This window comes from Urocitellus parryii, chromosome 7 (genome assembly GCF_045843805.1).
Source record: "Urocitellus parryii isolate mUroPar1 chromosome 7, mUroPar1.hap1, whole genome shotgun sequence".
Taxonomy (NCBI): Eukaryota; Metazoa; Chordata; class Mammalia; order Rodentia; family Sciuridae; genus Urocitellus; species Urocitellus parryii.
Window position 1 is genome coordinate 91,384,556 of NC_135537.1, and position 19,340 is coordinate 91,403,895.

The window sequence follows — 19,340 nt, forward strand, 5'->3', positions numbered from 1 at the left end:
AAAATTTAAAGAAGACTTTATCAAAGACTATTTTAATAGGGAAGAGAGTCTGAACTCAACTCTATTGAACCAAAGAAAGGAGAGTTTTAAGTGTCAAGGTAACCCAGCACCTAAAGTACTATAAAGCATTCAGGGTAAGGGAGATTAGCCAATGGGATTAGAACATTTTTACTTGCTAGTTGATGTTTATCTGAGTTAAGACTCCTCTACCATAGTCATTAGAAAACTATATATATATATATATATATATATATATATATATATATATATATATATATATATAAGCTCTGCACAGGTTCACTTTATTGAGTGGAAGGCTTAAAGGTCCACTGGCCCCTCCCTCCCCACGGGACACTTGTACCTTCCAAAGTAAACTGGCATCTATAAGCACTTCTGCGTCACTGTTCCCCACAAGGCACAAAGGGTAGGTGCTTCCAAAGGATACCTTGTCTGTAGCAGCAGATGGTGTCTTATGCAACAGTGGCAGAAAGCAGGACTCGTAGTTCCTCAGACACTGGGGTATTCCTTGCTCCTGAAGATGGGCAGTACTCATTGTAGATGAGCTTGAAGAGGAAGAGGTGGAAAAGGGTGATGAGGGAGGCCACGCTGAACCAGAAGAGGAAGAGCAGCCCTGGGTCCTGCTGGGCCATGTGCCCATTGAGGGCCAGGATGGCCTTGAGGTGCAACGTGGGCTGCAGGTCCTGCAGGTGTGTGAGGTCGGTGGAGATGAGGAGCAGCGGCTTAATGGGCTGTGTCACCAGGACTGAGAAGGCGTGGCGCCCGAAGGCCGAGGTCAGCTCCACTGGGTTGTCTGGGCAGTCCGCCTCATGCGAAGATCTTGACAGGTTGGCTTTGGGACTTCACCGACACGTGCAGGTAGGGCTTGCCCTCGGAGTCGGCCAGGTCAATGTGGTCATTCTTGCAGCGGATGCGGTGCAGCGCATAGCTGTTGGGCAGCACGTCCGGGTCGGCCTGGAACTGCAGGTGGTTCTCCGTGAACTGCAGCCCCCCCAAAGCTAAGCATCATGCCCTGCAGGATGCCCGGAGCGCCCACCTTCATCAGGCCCTTGAAGCCCGCTTCTGGGGGGGTCAGCCTCCACAGGTAAGAGAGCTGCAGGATCTGCTGCACCAAGGACAGCTGGGAGGGCCACAGGTTCTTGGTGTGCATGGTGGCGTGGTTGCTGAAGCAGTGGTCTTCCTAGTTGAGTTTGGCCTCCAGCTTGTCTCGCTTCCATGGCTCAAGGAGGGACTGAGCAGAGGGGCTGGTGAACAGCAGAGCATGTAGTAGAGTCTCAGGTTCAGGGTCAGGCCTCATGGCCTGTGGGCGTTGGGTGATCTTCATTTCCACCACTGGGCAAAACAGCTGCACCCAGAGGCGCTGGTGGTCCAGAAACAGCTCAACTGCGGGCATCTCCAAGAGCTCCAGCATCTCCTTTGGGGCCAAGTCCTGGAGTGCCTTCAGCTCCTTAGCAGTTTTGCTTTTGAGAACTTAGGGGTTGATGGGGCCTGAGACATACACCACAGCTTGTGGGAATTGGTATCAGTTCTTTCATTTGACTCCACTTTCCTTCTACAATTCTTCCTGGTCCTTGGCTGGGTCAGGGGCAAAGGCAATCAAGCCTGGTCCAGGGCTCAGACTTTTTCTCTCTTCCCTTGGCCTTGGCATGGGCCACAGGCCTGGGTGCAAGACACACATGTACCTTTAACTTGCTGGATGGACTCAGGAAGGGTGGTTCTCCTCTAGCCTTAGTCTTGCCACATGTGAAGTGTGGATCACAAAAAAATACCACCTTACAGGGGTCCTAGAGGATTACATGGGATTGAAATGGGAAAACAGGGGTTACCATGCAGTGATAATTGATGGGCTTGGGCCTTGTGGTGAAAGATACAGCCTAGGTCCATGCACATTTTTAAATTATCCTTTTCAGGGTTGAAGGGCTGTTACATGGGAGTGTATGTTTAGGTGTGTGGGATAGCTCAGGCTGGCTCTCATTTGCAATGATGAGTCTCAGGGAGTGCACAAACACAAATACATGCAAACATACTCATGTACACCTGGGGGGTTACCTGTATACCTGGAGTCCTGTGTCTTTTGTCTCCACATTGACAGGTGCCCTTTTTTTGACCCATTTTCTTCTGCTGGTAAGAAAGCTCAGCATGGGTTCTATCTCTCTGAGCAGTTCATTTTGATTCTGGCTATCCTGAGGGCCAAACTTTCTACTTTTCTTCGCCGGGTCTCAGCTTGGGGGCCTGGGGGCCAGGCAATAGGCTTGGGACAGTGAATTGGCTTCTTGTCCATTTTCTTGGGCATGCTGAGGCACAAACCTGGGACCTGTAGCCTCAGCAGCTGCTCTTTGCTGAGTGTTGACTACTGGGACTCATCAACAGCTTTGGTGGGAAGATCCAAGGGTTATCATCTGGATAGTCTTGGGGGTTGCATCTCCAGTGAAAATGGTCTTCAGGTGCATGGAAAGCCTCTTAGGACCTCTCTGAATATGGACCACATGGGTCTTGAAGTCAATGCCCTTGAATACCTTCAGGGAACTGTCATAGCTTAGGTCCACCAAGGGCCAGCCATTGACCTAGAGAATTATGTCTCTATCCCAGATGAGTCCACTCTATTCTGCAGTTCCCCCTTGAATCAGGTACAAAATGATAACAGGTGACTTGATGACCTGCTCATTCATCAGGAGCCCCAGACTCCTAGCTTTATGTTTGAAAACGTGTACAGAGCTGACATTAGGTTGGACCTACTGAACCCTGAACATACAATCTTCCAATGTGTCTGGCATTCAAGGGTCCTGCCTGAAGATGCCAAAACTTATTTAGCCAAGGAGGAGCCATAATTCAGCTCTACTGAGAGAGGAGCTGGAAAGACAAGGAAGAGAGGTTTCAGCTTTTACTGTGTCTGAGTTCCAGTCTGCCTCACCTTTTCATTGCCATGTGGCTATCAGTGGCATGATTTCATGTGTCTGTCTCCCTACTTTTTCTCTGAGTAAGCAAGAGCTGATAGCAGACATCAGGAGAGCAGTAGGAAATGTCCCTGAGCCACAGGTCAAGCAGGCCAGGGAGAAGAGTCTGGGGCATGTGTCTAGAGGTGATGTGTAATCAATGTGGGCTCTTCTCTGGGCATCTTGACAACCTGCAGACAGGATCTGGGATTTTCAGAGGTGAAGAGAAGAAACAAGGGCACAGAATGCAGAAGAGGAAGATAAAAGATTGAAGGGGACCATCCCACACCATCTTCTAAATGAAAGTGGAATTGCAGATAAATTGTCAAATCAAGCTCAAGACACTTGGAGCTTTGAAGTCAACATAGAATTGCAGGCTTCGTCCTCAAGGGGAAAGCTCCCTAGTTAGCTCTAAGCTGTCCAGTTTCACTTCCAATATAGAAGTTCTAAGCAATCCAAGGGTCTTTTTGGGGAAATCAGGAACAGTCAGAAAGCAAATGTGAAGAATCACAGGATCTCTCTTATCTTTGTCCCACCACAGAAGCTGTCATTTCAACTTGTCATCTGGCTTTCAGGTGTGTATGTTTTGTAAACTTTCCATGCACAGCTCAGGACCTCAGTTGGCATGTCTCCTTGGACTCCTCATTCCAACCATTCCACAAACTCCTACCACAAACCCCCCCATGGATCCAGGAAGAGCAGATGCCAACCAACATTTGTGAACATTTTTATAATTATTAGTTTGTTTCAAGTTAAAAAATATAGACTTGACCATATTAAAATATGATTAACACCAAGACACAGGTCCACTCAAAACTTTGGAAGGTGTTTGTGCCCCACAGACCACCTGAAACTCGGATGAAAAAACATCAGTATGGCCTTTGAAATTTGGATGGAAAAATATAAAAATGGTCTTTGATCGATGAATGCTTGCTGATTGAAGAAAAGTCCCAAAGAGTAAATATGACAATACTTATTACATTTATGCTCTTAACATGCATATTTTCCTCTTTGGATCCTCATAATAACTCCTCAATAGACAGGTAAACCAAAGCCAGAAAGAAATTCAGATCTTTGTTCAAGACTACTCATGCAAGAGTGGTGGAGAGAGGATTTGAAATCGGCTCAGCCCCACTCTGGAGTCTGAGTTTTGAAACTTGCATATTAATTATTTTAGATTTAGCCTCTAATTATTCTAAGGTCCCACTTTTTATCTTTGAAACGCTGGAAATTTCCAAGTGATGGATTCCCCTTGCTCAGCAATCTCAGGTGTGGCTAGGGTACCAAGAGCTGGAGATGCTGTGGCTCAGTTGAGGCATGTGCAATTGTGTACACAGTGGGATGTGTCTGTGGGTAATTGTGTCCATGTATATTATGGTTTAGAGTCGAGGTGTCCCCCAAAACCTCATGTGTGAGACAATGCAAGAAGATTCAGAAATGAACTGATTGGGTTATGAAATCCTTAACCAAATTGGTGCCTTAATCCTCAGCTGGGTATTAACTGGGTGGTAACTGTAGATAGGAAAGGTGTGGTTGGAGGAGTGGGTCATGAGTAGCATGCTTTTGGGGTTTATATTTTGTTCTTGGTCATTGTAGCTGTCTTTGCTTCCTATTGCCATGACCTGAGCTGTTTTTCCTCTGGCACATCCTTCCACCATGATGTTTTGCCCCATGTTGGGCCCAGAATAATGGAATTGGCCATCTATGGACTGAAACTATGAAACCATGAATACCAAATAAACTTTTCCTCCTCTAAAGTTGCTCTTGTCAGGTCTTTTTGTCACAGCGGTGGAAAAAACTCAAAACAATGTTTCTGACAGGTCTGGGCTGGAGCAGGTGATCTGTGGGTGGAAGGTGGTGCAGGGAAGTGTGGGGGAATCAGAGAACTTATTTCATCTCTTTATCTACTCTCCTTTCAAGTTCCAGCTCCATTTCCATGTCAGCACTTCTTTCTGCCAGTTTCCTCACCACACTTTAGTATATAGAGAGAGCTCCCATCTGCCACAACTAACAAACTGACAGTCCCTCAGTTCCCTTTTAATGACTTCCCAGGGTCACACCAGGGCTAAGGTAAGGATCTTTTATAGCTTTTGAGAGCAGGAGGTGGGTGCAGAGACCCTCAGCACTCAAAGCAGATGCCCTCCAATGGGGCCCCTTGAGGTACTAGCACATCTGCAAAGAGCATTATATAACTCTGATAGCCCCAGTATGGGTGAGGAGTAATGAATACTCAACCCAGGCTGCCTCCTCCATCTGGTGTCACTCTGCATGAGCTTCTCTATGTTCATGCATTGTCCTCATGCTGTGTCATTTATTTGCTGTGTGTGGCCTGTCAACCAGTTGAGTGTCTTTCAGCCTCTTGCTGCCAGGGGTTGTGGTTTTCAGGAAAGACCACCAGAATCTCTGTGCCCTCTCTGTGCTTCCTAATCAGGAGGGTCCCTAACCCTCTCTCACTTCTTGAGTTCTCCAGAAGCCTGTTTTATTTTTCTGGGAACCAAATCCAGGCAGGATGCTTGCTGCTTATTTGGAACAGCTGTCTCTACAGCTGGGAACTCCAGAATGCTCAGGTGTCCATATTCAGTTATGGGGTTTATTCTTTAAGAAAAAGAAAAAGAAACTTGAAGGTAAGGGTTTTTTTTTGGGGGGGGGCAGTGACAAGAGATTGGGTTTGGCCTTCTGTGTTCTTTGCTTATGAAGAAAACAGACATAATGCAACCATATAACCCACCCTGCACCCAGCAGTCCAATCTTTTCATACTGCTTCTCTCTCTCTCTCTCTCTCTCTCTCTCTCTCTCTCTCTCTCTCTCTCTCTCTCTCTCTCCACCTTCTAGAATAAGACTGGGCTGGTGCTTAGGAAACAGAGGGGCTGTTGATCTCTCAGGCCTTAGCATTAAGAAAGTAAGATGATCCTGTGAGGAATTGGAATGATGCTAGAGTAGTGGGAGTAAGAGATATTCAGTGTTTGCATATGTGCCGGTGCACAAGACACACACACACACACACACACACACACACACACACACAAAGACACATAGAACACAATTTGATCTATGAATTCTGAGCAGTCACCATTTCTTAGTAACAATTCCACAATACTCTGTCTCTATTCTTTTTCCAACAAAAGAACATACTTATTTACAATCTATTTGAATATCATCCTGACCAGGATTGGGTTTGGCAGTGCCCATTGTACTAATCAATCAATCAAGCTGCTATAGGAAACCCAGTTTTCCCAGTTTGTGAATCTCTAGAATCCATGAACCTTCTCAGGCCACTGTCCTGCCACCAGAAAGTTTCTTAAGGTCCTTTCTGGTTCTGTGTGCTTTTGGGTGAATTATTTGTTTGCTCCATTCATCAGTTTCCTTATCTGTAAAATGGGGCCATTAATAGTAACCACCCATCGGGGTAATTGGGAGGACTCAAAGAAAGAGAGGACACAAGGAACTTGGCAACACCACAGAGTAAATGATCACAAAAATTGCTTGCCTATTATTGTTATGTAAGATGTAATGATTTGGGATTCATGGATTTTAATTCAGTATACTTTCTGTTCCACCTGGGCTTTTCAAAGGGCCTTTCTGTATCATCTTGAAGGGGTCCATCCCTGGAAGTCACATGGAGGAATGTCACCTTAGTCACAGTGGGGTTACCATTCATGGTGCAACAAAGCTGGCTGGAACAGCCTGCCAGCCCAGTCTCTGCCTTTGGAGCTGGGATTTTCAATAAATCCTATACGTACACCAGAGTACATACTACGGAAACAATACTTGGCCTCAAGCCTCATTTGAGTACTTCAGTGGTTTGGGGTATATTTATTTCATTTACCTTCCTACAAAGAAATGAGAAGCTAAATATGGGGGTACATGGCAGTGGGAAGACAGAGCCCAAATAGGCCAGTGTCTGATGTTACCTCCTTGCTCTATGGCTCTGAGCATGCTACTGCCCACCCTGGGCCTAATTTCTGCAACTGGGGCAATGGCACTAGCAGCATTTTTAAATGATGTCCATTTACTTGTGGATGCTGGTAGTCAGGAGGTGTCTTCCTGGTGGAAAGAGTAAGGATACAGAGCTGCCTGGATATAGAGGAGGAGGGTGGAGCAGACAGGTGGGGAAGAGCTGAGCTTGTGAGACTGCATAGGTGAGAGGGAGCAGGAATCCTGAGGCATGAGACACAGTCATCATGAGGTGAGGGAAGAAAGCCAGCACCTTGATATAAAGCTGGAGGGTGGCTAGAGGGATCTGGACCCCCTCAGCCTTCCAAGCGGCAATGAAAGATTTTGGACTTTATTCCTTGTGTAATGGCAAGTCAAGGAAGGTTTTGAGAGAAATTCTGTGGTCAGATTTTGATTTAATTAAGATCATTATGGCTGCTGCTGAATAGAAAAGGTGGAAAAAGCAAGGTTGGCTATGGGATGCCTAGTCAGGAGGCCACTGAAGGCCAGAGATGTGAGGCAGTGGTGGGTAGGACCAGGTGGATGAATGGAGAGAGGAGATGGTACTGGGAGTTGAACCCAGAAGCACTTAAAAACTGAGCCATATCTCGAGCCCTTTCTTATATTTTATTTAGAGACAGGACACCTCACTAAATTGCTAGAGGCTGGCTTTGAATTCATCATCCTTGTGCCTCATCCTCCTGAGAATCTGGGATAACAGGCATGTACCACTGTGCATGGCAAGGGGTACGTAGATTTAAGAGAGATTCAGGAGGGTAAGTCAAGGAGATTTGGTAACTAGCTAGGTATAGTGGGTGAGGAAAAGAGGTATTTTGGGTGACTTCCTGGCTTCAGGCTTCCACATGTAAGTGGCATATGAAGCCAGTTTCTGAGTGAGGGTAAACTAGATAGTTTGGTGAAGGAAGGAATAAGAATAAACAACACTCATCTGATTGAATTTCCCTTGAGTGGAAATATATAATTTAATTGGGCCAGCATTTCCTGATAGCTTTACTTCCATAATTCTAAGGACTGAGGAGGATTCAGGAACTACACTTTCTTTGGCTCATTCCCCAGCCTTGGTCATCACCTAGCTATTTGATCTTGGGAAAGCCATTTAACAACTTACTTTCAATCTTCTTTTGTGAAATTGAAAAGGTAATAAGTACTAGTTCCCAAGGATTTTCTGAGTATTAAACAGGACGGGTGTTGTAAGGAGTACTTTGTAAACTGTAAATGTCAACATTAATGACAAGACTGAGTCTTTATTTTGAGGAGGACAGAAGAGCACCTCCAAATTGCAGTCCATCATTGACCAAAGACTCAACCCAGGGTTTGCTCTCATGCCTTGCATTCCTGAGTACTCACTAGGGCAGGAAATCTCAGTCTAGAGGACACCAAAACGGTGGTTGGGGAAGGGAAGAGAAGCAGAAATAACTACTTTAAAGAAGTGGTGATAATATCAGCTCTTTTATCTTGGAAATTCTCTGTAATAAATCACAACATTTTCATAGGTCCAAATGAATTTCAGCAAAGGCAGAACACATTAAATAGAAAAAACAACTGTAATAGCAGAAATAACTTCACAGATCAGACATATTGATAGTAACAATAAATGTAACTGGGCCATGATAAAAGATCAAAACTCTCATATTGGATAAAAGGCATTTGTGCAAATTGGCATGGATGGGGGACAAGGATCAAGGACAGGTGGGAGAACAGTTATCCAGGCAGAAATGGGCCTAGTGTATATTACTGCACTCTTAGCTCTAGGATATCTTAAGTCTGCTTTAAATTTTATTATATAATAATCATATAAATTGACCCTTAGAATATGTTAGCACCTAGAAAGTAAAATGTAAATATTTTTGAATATATGATGGGTTATTCACACAATTATCTTGAATTAAATATTTTTTTAGTTTGGTTATAGTATATGAAACCAGTATTTTTGCAAATGAAATTTCACCATTCCATATGGTTCATCCTAGTACTTTGAACATTTGACTTTGTAAGTTCTTGTTAAATGATCTCATTTGATTCTTGCAAAAATCTTATCTAAAGGATGTGATGTTGTTATTTCCATTTTATAGATGTTGAAACAAGGATCAAAATATCCAGGCCATGGGAACTCATATAGCTAGTGTCTGCAGTGGGGATTCCACTCGTTTTTTTTTTTTTTGTCATTTTTCAAGTACTACTGTATGTTTTTAATTCAATTAGTCTGATTTTAGGTGACAACTTGTAATTGGAAGTTTAAAGGGAATCTAGGCATGTTCTATTCCAAGTAATTTTCTATTCCCTTCATAATAGGGAGTATGTGGACCTCCAATAGGGTTCACAGAACCCTAGGAATCCTGGAATCATGTGTACAACTCTTTTTCCATGGTGTGCAAATGTGCATTTATGTAGCATTAATACAATTTTAATAAGCACTCAATAACTGCTTCTATGAGGCAGAACTCACTAGATTAACCCCACAGTATACAATTCAGAATTGAAATGGACTTCCCTGACATTCTTAGAAAGTCAGCACTAGGATTAAACTCAGGAACCCTAAATTAAGGTTTCAAGCTTCTTTTCCTGACCTACCCATGAAATCAGAAAGTTTACCAAAAGTCCTATATTTGACAGCAACATTGATCTCCAGTTGTGTGCTGCACACTTCAGAGTAGATGTTCTTTTTATCTTATTGTACTGTTTCTTGATTATCCCAAACAAGCCAAAGCAGTTAAGTATTGCCTCACCTCCCTTCCTGGTGAACAACCTCCAAATATGACCTACCTCTTCAGGATCATGAACAAGGAAAATGAAGAAATCACAAGACCAATGAATTCTAGTCATTGGTCAAGGTAAATGTTTAAATTGTCAATTTTATCATATGGATAAAAGTCTATTATACATTTTTAGTGTTTTAGAGAACCATAAATTAAAATTTATTTTTTTAAAAATAAAAAAGAATAAGAATTATAGTATCCAAGACCCCTGATATTACCCCTTAAATGACTCAGCTTTTATTAAGTAACTATTTTTTTCAAAAAACCCTGATCATCCTAGTGAGCATTAGGGTGGATTTCTCTTGAGGATAGGGATCATTTTTCTCAGGTTTACTGTTGTCACTCTACAGCACAGGGTTTTGTACAGTATAAGTGTTCAATAAATCTGAGACAAAATCTTCATAACTAAAACTGTTGAATGAAGGGAGTGGGAGGTGAGAGGCAGTGGTGGGGATTTTGGAGAATCGGAGAGCAACATGTAGAGGGCAGCTCCTGCTACTATAGAAGGGAGAGACTGAAATAATTTTACTTCCTGCTACTGCAAGGAGGTGATGACTTCACCCACTATGAATGTAGGACATAGAAATGAGACTTTACATTCTTGGGTAACAAAACTTAGATGACAGTTAATAAAATCTAAAAAATTACCTGCAAAGAGTGTGGTCCAGTGCCTTGCTCCCCAAAGTGTGGTCCAGTGACCAGAATCACCAGCATCACTTCAAGCCCCTCCCAGACCTATGCACAGGACTCTGCATTTTATGATCTGCAGGTGATGCATGTATGAACAATACTATGAAAAACACTGTTCCCTTTTTCCTCTGAGTGCCTATGATACTTTAGTGCAATTCAATGTGGCATCAAACAGAATACTTCAATAAAGTGAGTGTGATAATATCAGGTTGAGTCCTACAAAATTGCTGTAATTCCACTATTTTGTGACCTACAAAAATGACAATTTTAAATGAAAGTCCAATTATAACCCAATCTATATCCTGTTCTGCACAAAAGTGCTTCAGATTTAGTATAGTCCATGCTTCAAAAGGCTCTGGTCAGAATCTATAAATAACAGCCCAGAGGCATAAAGTTGAGTTTTGTTGGGTTAACACTATTAAAAAACAATTTTGTTTGTCTCCAAATTGGTTACCACCATTTAAAAACTGGAGATTTCACTTAAGATATAAATTTCTGACTTTTGGGAAACAGTAAAAGATTTGCTCATATGGGGCCTGTATGCCTGAATGTTAGCAACAGCTGAGATGTTAGCAACAGCTGCTCCTGAGGTGGAGTCTGTGATCTTCAGGTCCCCTCAGCCACTATCAGCATTCCTGGATCTTTGTTTCTTGCTGGGACCCTGGACTCTCGCTAGGTACATATTTGTTAAAGGAAACTCAACTTTGGAAGTGCTCAATGAAGGGGTAAGCAGCGCTCACTATTGTGGCCTGGTTTTAGGATCCAAACATTTAATGGAATCTCAGAACTGACAGCAGCTGTCCCAGCTTGTGTCTCATGGCTGAGACTCCACCTTGACCTCTATATTCCCTGGGTAAACTCTGCTGAGAATGAAGGCATCATCCTTGACTCCCCATCTGCTTTTTCTCTTACCTTGGTGGGGCACCAAAATGCTTCCCAAAATGAAGACTCTCTAAATGGAGTTTTTTTCTGCAGATGTCAATCAGTTCTGGCCTGCTGAAGAGTTGAGCAGAATCCATCCTTCACTCCATTCAGAGGAGACACACAATCTTGGGTCCCAGAGGCTTGCCTTCACAACCCCATTTTCAGGTGGTACAACCTGGTTTGATCTTTATTTCCTCTTACATCATGCACCTGCTGAGCCCTTGGCAGACACCCCCAACCTTGGCCCCAAGTAACCATTCCCACTCCACTGAGCCTCATTCAGCAGAGCTCTGTAATCTCCAGCCCTCAACAAAATCACAGAACAATGAAAATGACGTCATGTCAGCCAATACCACAGAGGGGGCATGGAAGGCCAATGGTGGAATGTCATAATTGAGATCTCATGAATTTGGTTCACATACTGCCCCTGCAAATGACCAGCTGTGTGGCCTTGGACAAGACCTTCAGTATCTCTGTATCTATGTTTCCCCATCTGTAAAATGGAGAACAATAATAGTATCTACTATTACTATTAGAAACTGACAATATCCAATAGGGTTCTTGTGAAGATCACATGAACTAAGGCCGTGACCTCAAGCTGGTCTTACCACTTCTGTGTTCTTGCACCATCTATCACCTATGAAATTACTACTAAATATCTTTCCTTAAAGTCAATGCACTTTTTAACTTAAATACTTACTATGGCCTTGTCCTAAAGAGTAATTTACACAAAGTCATGTATAAAAGCCCTACCTACATTTCCCAATTATTGACAGAGAAAACTATTGGATTAGTAAAAATTTTGAAACAGGTTCCAGCTTGCTCTCATCATGAGAAAACCAAGCAAATTCAAACTGAATAACATTGTACAAAATAAATGAACTGTAATCTTTAGGCATGTCAAGCACAGGAGTGACAAGGGAAGTCTGATGACTGTCACATATCAGAGGGGAAAAAAGCCCTAGGAGTAATGCTGAACCCTAGATACGATCCTGTAGTAAGAAAAGAACATTAATGGGAAAGTGATGCAATGCACATAGCGTCTGCAGTTGAGTTAATATTATGTCATTGCCAATCTCCTGTTCTTGATCATGGTATTATACTTATTATAACATTAACATGAGGGAAAGCTAGGGGGTGCAAAGAAACTCTGTATACAATTTTGTAAATTTCCCATACATTTAATTTTTTTAAATATTAAAGGTTTTTAAAAATGTGTATTGGTCATGAATATTTCCCCTTTCCCCTTCCCTAAGTCCTTGGCAAACACTATTTTATCTACTGAGTTGCCTATTCTGGTACTTCCTTTAAATAGGGACCATTGGTACATAGCTTTTTGTGTTTGGCTTCTGTGAATCAGCAGTGTGTCTTCAAAGTTCACCTTTGTTGTTGCAGGTGCCAGAGTTCCATTTTTTAATGGTTTCATCATATTCAATAGTATGGAGGGACCACATTTGCTCATTCATTGATCCATGATTGGGATCATTTCCATGTGTAGGCTATTGTGGAATGTGCTTCAGTGAACATTATTGCACAGGATTCCATCTGGACACCTGGGTCTTGAGATTCCTGTTGGGGTGATAAAAACGTTTTAGAATTGTACACAGGTGGGGGCTGCACAGCAGTGGGAATTTATTAAGTACCACTTTAAAATGGTTCCCTTTTGCTGGGTGTGCTGACATGCATCTGTCACAGTGACTCAGAAGGTTGAATCAGGAGAATCACAAGTTTGAGACCAGCTTCAGAAGTTTATCGAGGCCCTAAGCAACTTAGCAAGACCCTGTCTCAAAATAAAAAAATAAAAGAGCTGGGGATGTTGTTAAGTGGTTAAATGCCCCTAGGCTCAGTTCACAGAAGAAAGAAAGAAAGAAAGAAAGAAAGAAAGAAAGAAAGAAAGAAAGAAAGAAAGAAAGAAAGAAACATTCCTTTAACTATATCATGTGAACTTCACATTCATCAAATACAACAATGAAAATAGAGGTACCACTAATGCAGTAATCCATTCTGTTTTGGAAACCTCAATGTATGTGCTTCTAGGGAACAAGGGGAATGGATTGAATGGGAGACTCCAAAGTGTAGGGGGGTCTGTGGCAAAGTGGAGTGCATGTTTGCCTAAAGGCATTCATACTCACATGCATCCAAGGAAGTGTTCCACCAAATTAAACCACTTGAGCATTCACTATGAGAGCTGTGACCAAGGAAATGAATTTCAGCTTCAGTGAGTGATGTCACTTGAGTGGTAAGAGGTATCTTACTCAGAATGACCTGTAATGGCAGGTGTATAAGAATTCTCCAAAAAAGGTAATCCAAGTCCTGGATGCTGTCTCCAAAGATTTGGAATCTATTTATCTAGGGTGGCTGCATTTTCAGGAAACTATCCAGGGGAAATGGAAACAGGAGCCTTCTGGTACTAGTTGGCAGCTCTGTGCTTGTAAAATTATCCCAGTTATCTGGGCTGGATCTTTATTCTCATCTGCAGATACTTGAAGTTCAATGACCTGGCTCCCCTTCCATGTGCCAAAGCGGAGATCTCTTATGATCCTGCCTCTCTCGACCACATCAAAGACACATACAGAAAAGAAAGTGACCCAGAATAGCTAAAGCAATCCTTAGCAAGAAGAGTGAAGCAGGTGGCATCACTATACCAGATCTTAAACTATACTACAGAGCAATAGTAACAAAAAAGCATGGTATTGACACCAAAACAGACTGGTAGACCAATGGTACAGAATAGAGGACACAGAGACAAACACACATAAATACAGTTATCTTATATTAGACAAAGGTGCTAAAAACATACATTGGAGAAAAGATTGCCTCTTCAACAAATGGTGCTGGGGAAACTGGAAATCCATATGCAACAAAATGAAAGTAAACCCCTCTCTCTTACTATGCAAAAAACTCGACTCAAAGTGGATCAAGAACCTAGGAATTAAACAGAGACACTGTATCTATTAGAAGAAAAATTAGGCTCAAATCTTCATCAGATTAGGCCCCAACTTCCTGAAGAAGACTGCTATAGTGCAAGAGTTAAAATCGAGAATCAACAAATGGGATGGTTTCAAACAAGAAAGCTTCTTCTCAGCAAAAAAAAAATAAAATAAAATAATCAGTGAGGTGAATAGAGAGCCTACATTTGGGAGGAAATTTTTTACTATACAAACATCAGATAGATGTTTAATCTCTAGGATTTAAAAAGAACTCAAAAATCTTAACTCAAAAAAAAAAAATAACCCAATCAAGAGATGGGCCAAAGAACTGAACAGATGCTTCTCAGAGTATGATATACAAACAATCAACAAATATATGAAAAAAATTTTCAACATCTCTACCAATTAGAGAAATGCAAATCAAACCTACTTCATCTCACTCCAGTCAGAATACCAACTATGAAGACTACAAACAATAAGTGTTAATGAGGATGTGGGGGAAAAGATATACTCATACATTGCTGGTGGGACTTCAAATTGGTGCAGCTAATATGGAAAGCATTATGGAGACTCCTTGGAATGCTGAGAATGGAACCACCATTTGACCCAGGTAATCCACTCCTTGGTCTATACCCAAAGGACTTAAAAACAGCATACTACAGGGAGACAGCCACATAAATGTTTTTAGCAGCAAAATTCACAATAGCTAAATGGTTGAACCAACCATGATGAATGGATAAAGAAAATATGGTATATATTCACAATGGGATGCTATTCAGCATTAAAGGAGAATAAAATCATGGCATTTTCAGGTAAATAGATGGTGCTGGAGAAGATAATGCTACGTGAAGTTAGCCAACCCCCCCCTCAAAAAAAAATGATGAATGTTTTCTCTGATATAAGGATGCTGATTCATAATGGGTATGGAGTGTGCATGGGAGGATTAGACAACTCTAGATAGAGCAAACTGGAGGGAGGGGAAACAAAGGGGCATGGGGATAGGAAGGCCAGTGGAATGAGATGAACATCATTACCTTAAGCACGTGTATGAAATCATGAATGGTGTGACTCTACTTTGTGTACAACCAGAGACATGAAAAATTGTGCTCTATATGTATAATATGAAATGTAATACATTCTATTGTCATATATAACAAATTAGAGTGAAAAATATGACACAATGTTGGTTTATTCTTAAGAATCATGAAAATTCTGAGACCAGTCTCCAGGAGACGGCAAAGCAGATGTATTGTCAAGGGAGGGGTAGGAAAATTCCAGCTTGATATTTGGGAAAGCTATGAAATCAGAATCAAAAAACTTGACTTTTCTTTTGCTCTGTCCTCCATCTGCTCTCTGACCTTGAGCAAGGCTTCTGCCTCTCTGGAACTATGTTTTCCCATATTTAGAAAAGTAAAGGGTTGCACAAGATCCCAGTTCCTCCTCTTTTCTAGGTTGCTTTGGGTTCTACAGTGGGTTCCTGGGGGCTGAGAGGCAAGGCTGGGGAATGGTGTGTTTGTTCCTGAATGTCCCCTGCCATTCATGGCTACTCTGTTTTTGTGGGGGATCTGCCTTCCTCAGTTTTCATAGCTTATCTGGGACTTCTCTGTGGCATCTTCTATCAACCATCACACCCTTCCTTTCTTCTGGTGGACCTTGTGCCTAGCATAGTGCTTGGGGCTGGGGCAGCAGACATGCCCTGGCAGGATTCTGGCTTCTAGAACAATAAGGCTTAATAGTGATGTCAGCCAGGTTTACAATCCATAAGTAGTGACACAAGCTTGCTGATGCTTTGCTGTCTACACCACCTGAAGCTATGGAAAGGAATACTGATGACCTCACCCTGACTGTTCAAACTTTAATGAGAAATCCACAGAATTCCCCACAGCCTGACAGCCCTGAGCTCTCTTAGCTTCATATGCTCTGATATTCAAACTCAAGGAACTCAACCACCGAGCCCCATACCCAGCCCTATTTTGTATTTTATTTAGCAATAGGGTCTCCTTGAGTTGCTTAACACCTTGCTTTTGCTGAGGCTGGCTTTGAACTTGTGATCCTCCAGCCTCAGCCTCCCGAGCCGCTGGGAAAACAGGCATGCACCATCATGCCCAGATATTTATTGATTAATTGATACAGTTCATGCCAATGTCAGACTTAGAGTTTTAACTGTGCACCATTTATTGTATTGCAAAATAAATCTAAAGATGCTGCATTAGCTCAAGCACAGGTCCTTGACACATCCGCAGTCAAGGTTTCTCCACTCATAAATGTACATAATTACATATTCCTTGGCAATATCAATTTACAAAGTATTTCAACTTTTAGTAATCTTTTCCTAAACAAAAATCTGTTAAGGCTTGTATTCTCCTAGGTACATCCATCCAACGGTGTCCATAACTCTGTACAGGGAGTGAGAACTCAGAGCAAGTGACATGTTCTAGACGGGTCTGACTAATACAGCTGACACTTTAAGTTAGAGGGTCTCTTGAAGTAAACAGCTTCGGAAGGTATCTGCTCTCTAATCCAGGAAGGTCTGCTATGGACAGTGCATACAGATTCCGTGGGGCAGGGCGGCTGACATTAGCATGACTTCTGCACTGGACTCCAAATCAGATTTCCAACTCCTGAACAAGCCCTCACTCCACAAAACACAACAGAAAATTCATTTTCTAAAAGTTTTTTTTTTCTCAGAGTGTTTGTGGGGAGGGGGGTTGTCTGGTTGGTTGAGGTGTTTCTTGTTTTGGTTTTCTTCACCCATTTAACAGAAAAAAAAAAGACACACAATGAAATTTACAGTCCACCAGATGCCACTTTAAAGCCCAGTGTGATTGGTACAAAGACTTAAGATGACATCAGGATTCTCAGGGGGGAATGGAGGAAATTAAAAATGACCTGCCAACAACTGAGAACATCTGGACATTGACCCAGACCTAGAACCCCCTCTTAATCCTCAGCAGCAGATGAGTCAGATTCCGGGTAGTCAAGGCTCCCCAAGGACACAAATGTGGTCACTGCATTAGAAAATTGAAGATTTTCTCCCTCCATCCAGAGGAACTCCAAGTGCACAGATCAGTACAGAAAACACAGCAAAAATGGTGAGCAATCGAAGAGGGCAGTCACTAACTTTTAATTTCAGTGCTGGGAGAGTTAACCTGCCAAGTGCTCTTACATCTGCTATAACACGGTACAGAGGGGAGAGGTAAAGTCTCTTGTGGAAATATGAATGACTGGATATAAGAACAAGAACACAATTTATGCCAGAAATTTTTTTTAAAAAAGTCTTTGGATGCATCAGTGTTGTTTTTTGATGTTTTTAAGGATATTTATACTATATATTAGGTCAGTCTGACTGAAGCTGACAAAAAGTACTTTGCTATTAGTGAGTTCCACGTACGACAACACATAGAGGAAATACCAATGAGTGCAGACCCATCTGGCAGAAATGAACTACAAACAAGGTACAGACTCCACAATCCGACCCACAACCAAACCCACGCAGGACGACGCACTGAGCGCAGCCGGAGACAGCACCCAGCGCACAGTGCTGACTCTGCTGTCAGAGTGACTGCTGACCACACAGAAACTGGCCTGTCCTTGCTTGTTCCCACTGTGCAGTCCCTTGAGCACCTCCTCCTCCTGCTGTTTCTCAGAGTGAGAAAAGTCTTCCAAGACGGAGGTGGTGAGCTGCAGGAAGTGACCGTTCTCTGCACTTGTCTGGCTTTTTCTAGGGGCCTGTGTGTCTCAGGAGTTTGTGGCCAGTTTGTGCTGCTTCTCGTCTGTTGTGTGGGAGCTGGTTATTGGGCATGTCCTTGGCAAAAATCCACTTCACATCAAACTTGCCCTTCCACCTGTCCTGAGACCAGACGGCAGCACTCCACAGGGGACTTCATCTGGGTCACCCGCAGATATGCCCTGTTGGCGCTGAAGAGCAGGAAGACGGGCCTGGGCTGCTCTTGTGTGGAAGGCGCTGCCAGGCACTTGTGGCCATATTTGCTGCTGTACCAGGTAGGGGACTTGATGGAGCGTGGCTGTTGTCCTCCGAATAGCTCTTCCTGATGACCACAGTCAGCCCTTAAGGTTCCTATCAAGCTCTTAGGGTTGTAGCTGTGGGTGGCTCAGCTCAGTGTCCATCTACAACTAAAATAAATATAGACATTATTATTACTGTGTGTGTATATGTGAATGCATGACCAATGTGATTCTGCAACCTGTACACTCAGAAAAATGAGATATCCCATCTGATCCAAGTGTATGATACGTCAAGATCATTGTATGTCATGTGTAACTAATTAAAACAAATTTTTAAAAGTATGCAAACATTTTCTAACACTTTAAATAAATTACAAACACATTCAATAAAAATTGTCAATAAAATAAAAATAAAATAAAATAAAATAAATACATACATAAAGACTTTGACCAGAGACACCAAGGAACATGGCTTGAGGGTATCTCAGGGTTAGGAAGACCACACTTTTCTCAGGCCCAAGGGTAAAAGTAAGATTCCGTTGAGGAGAGACCAGAGGGGCCCTTGAAGTGGTCTCACCTGCCAGCCACTCAGGCTCTCAGAGGCTGCTGTAGCCATGGTCTCCGGGTGGCATCGGACCTTGGAAGCGACCATGTGGTGCTGGTTTTGCAGGAAGGCAGGATGCTGGAGCCAGGGGGTCATGAAGGCTTCCACCAAAATGTCCAAGAAAGCCCCGGGAGGCCAGGGAAATCGAAGCAGGGTCAGGATTCCTGCAGCTGCTCCTGAAAGGACTCCTCGTGGAGATGTGAGGAGGAAGCCTCAGTCCCCCAGGATGAAGAAGTGCCAGTGTGGGCGCCATGCTGAGAAATGCTGCAGGGACCAAGCCCAGGCCAGCCAACAGGGGGGCAACTGCGAAGCCCAGGACAGAGCTGCACAAGCCCCCGTGTGTCCAGCTGCTGGACATGCAGCTACAGCACTTACCTGTCCAGCTGGATTTCAGTCTTGCTGTGGTCCCATCCCTTCTTTCCATGCCCCTCTCTCTTCACATGGAAATGTCTACTCTGTGCTTTTGTATATTGGCTGTGTGGAACTTGCTTTTGAATTTTACAGGAGCTCACCCTGGGAGTTTGTCTCGGTTTTCAAAGGCCATCTTGTGCTTGGACTTTTGGGC

General features: G+C 42.9%; 1 pseudogene; it reads right to left on the minus strand.

The window, feature by feature from the left end:
• Positions 1-507: 507 nt before the first annotated feature.
• On the minus strand, positions 508-18,871 carry LOC113177911 (uncharacterized protein KIAA2013-like; annotated as a pseudogene).
• Between the last annotated feature and the right edge of the window lie 469 nt (positions 18,872-19,340).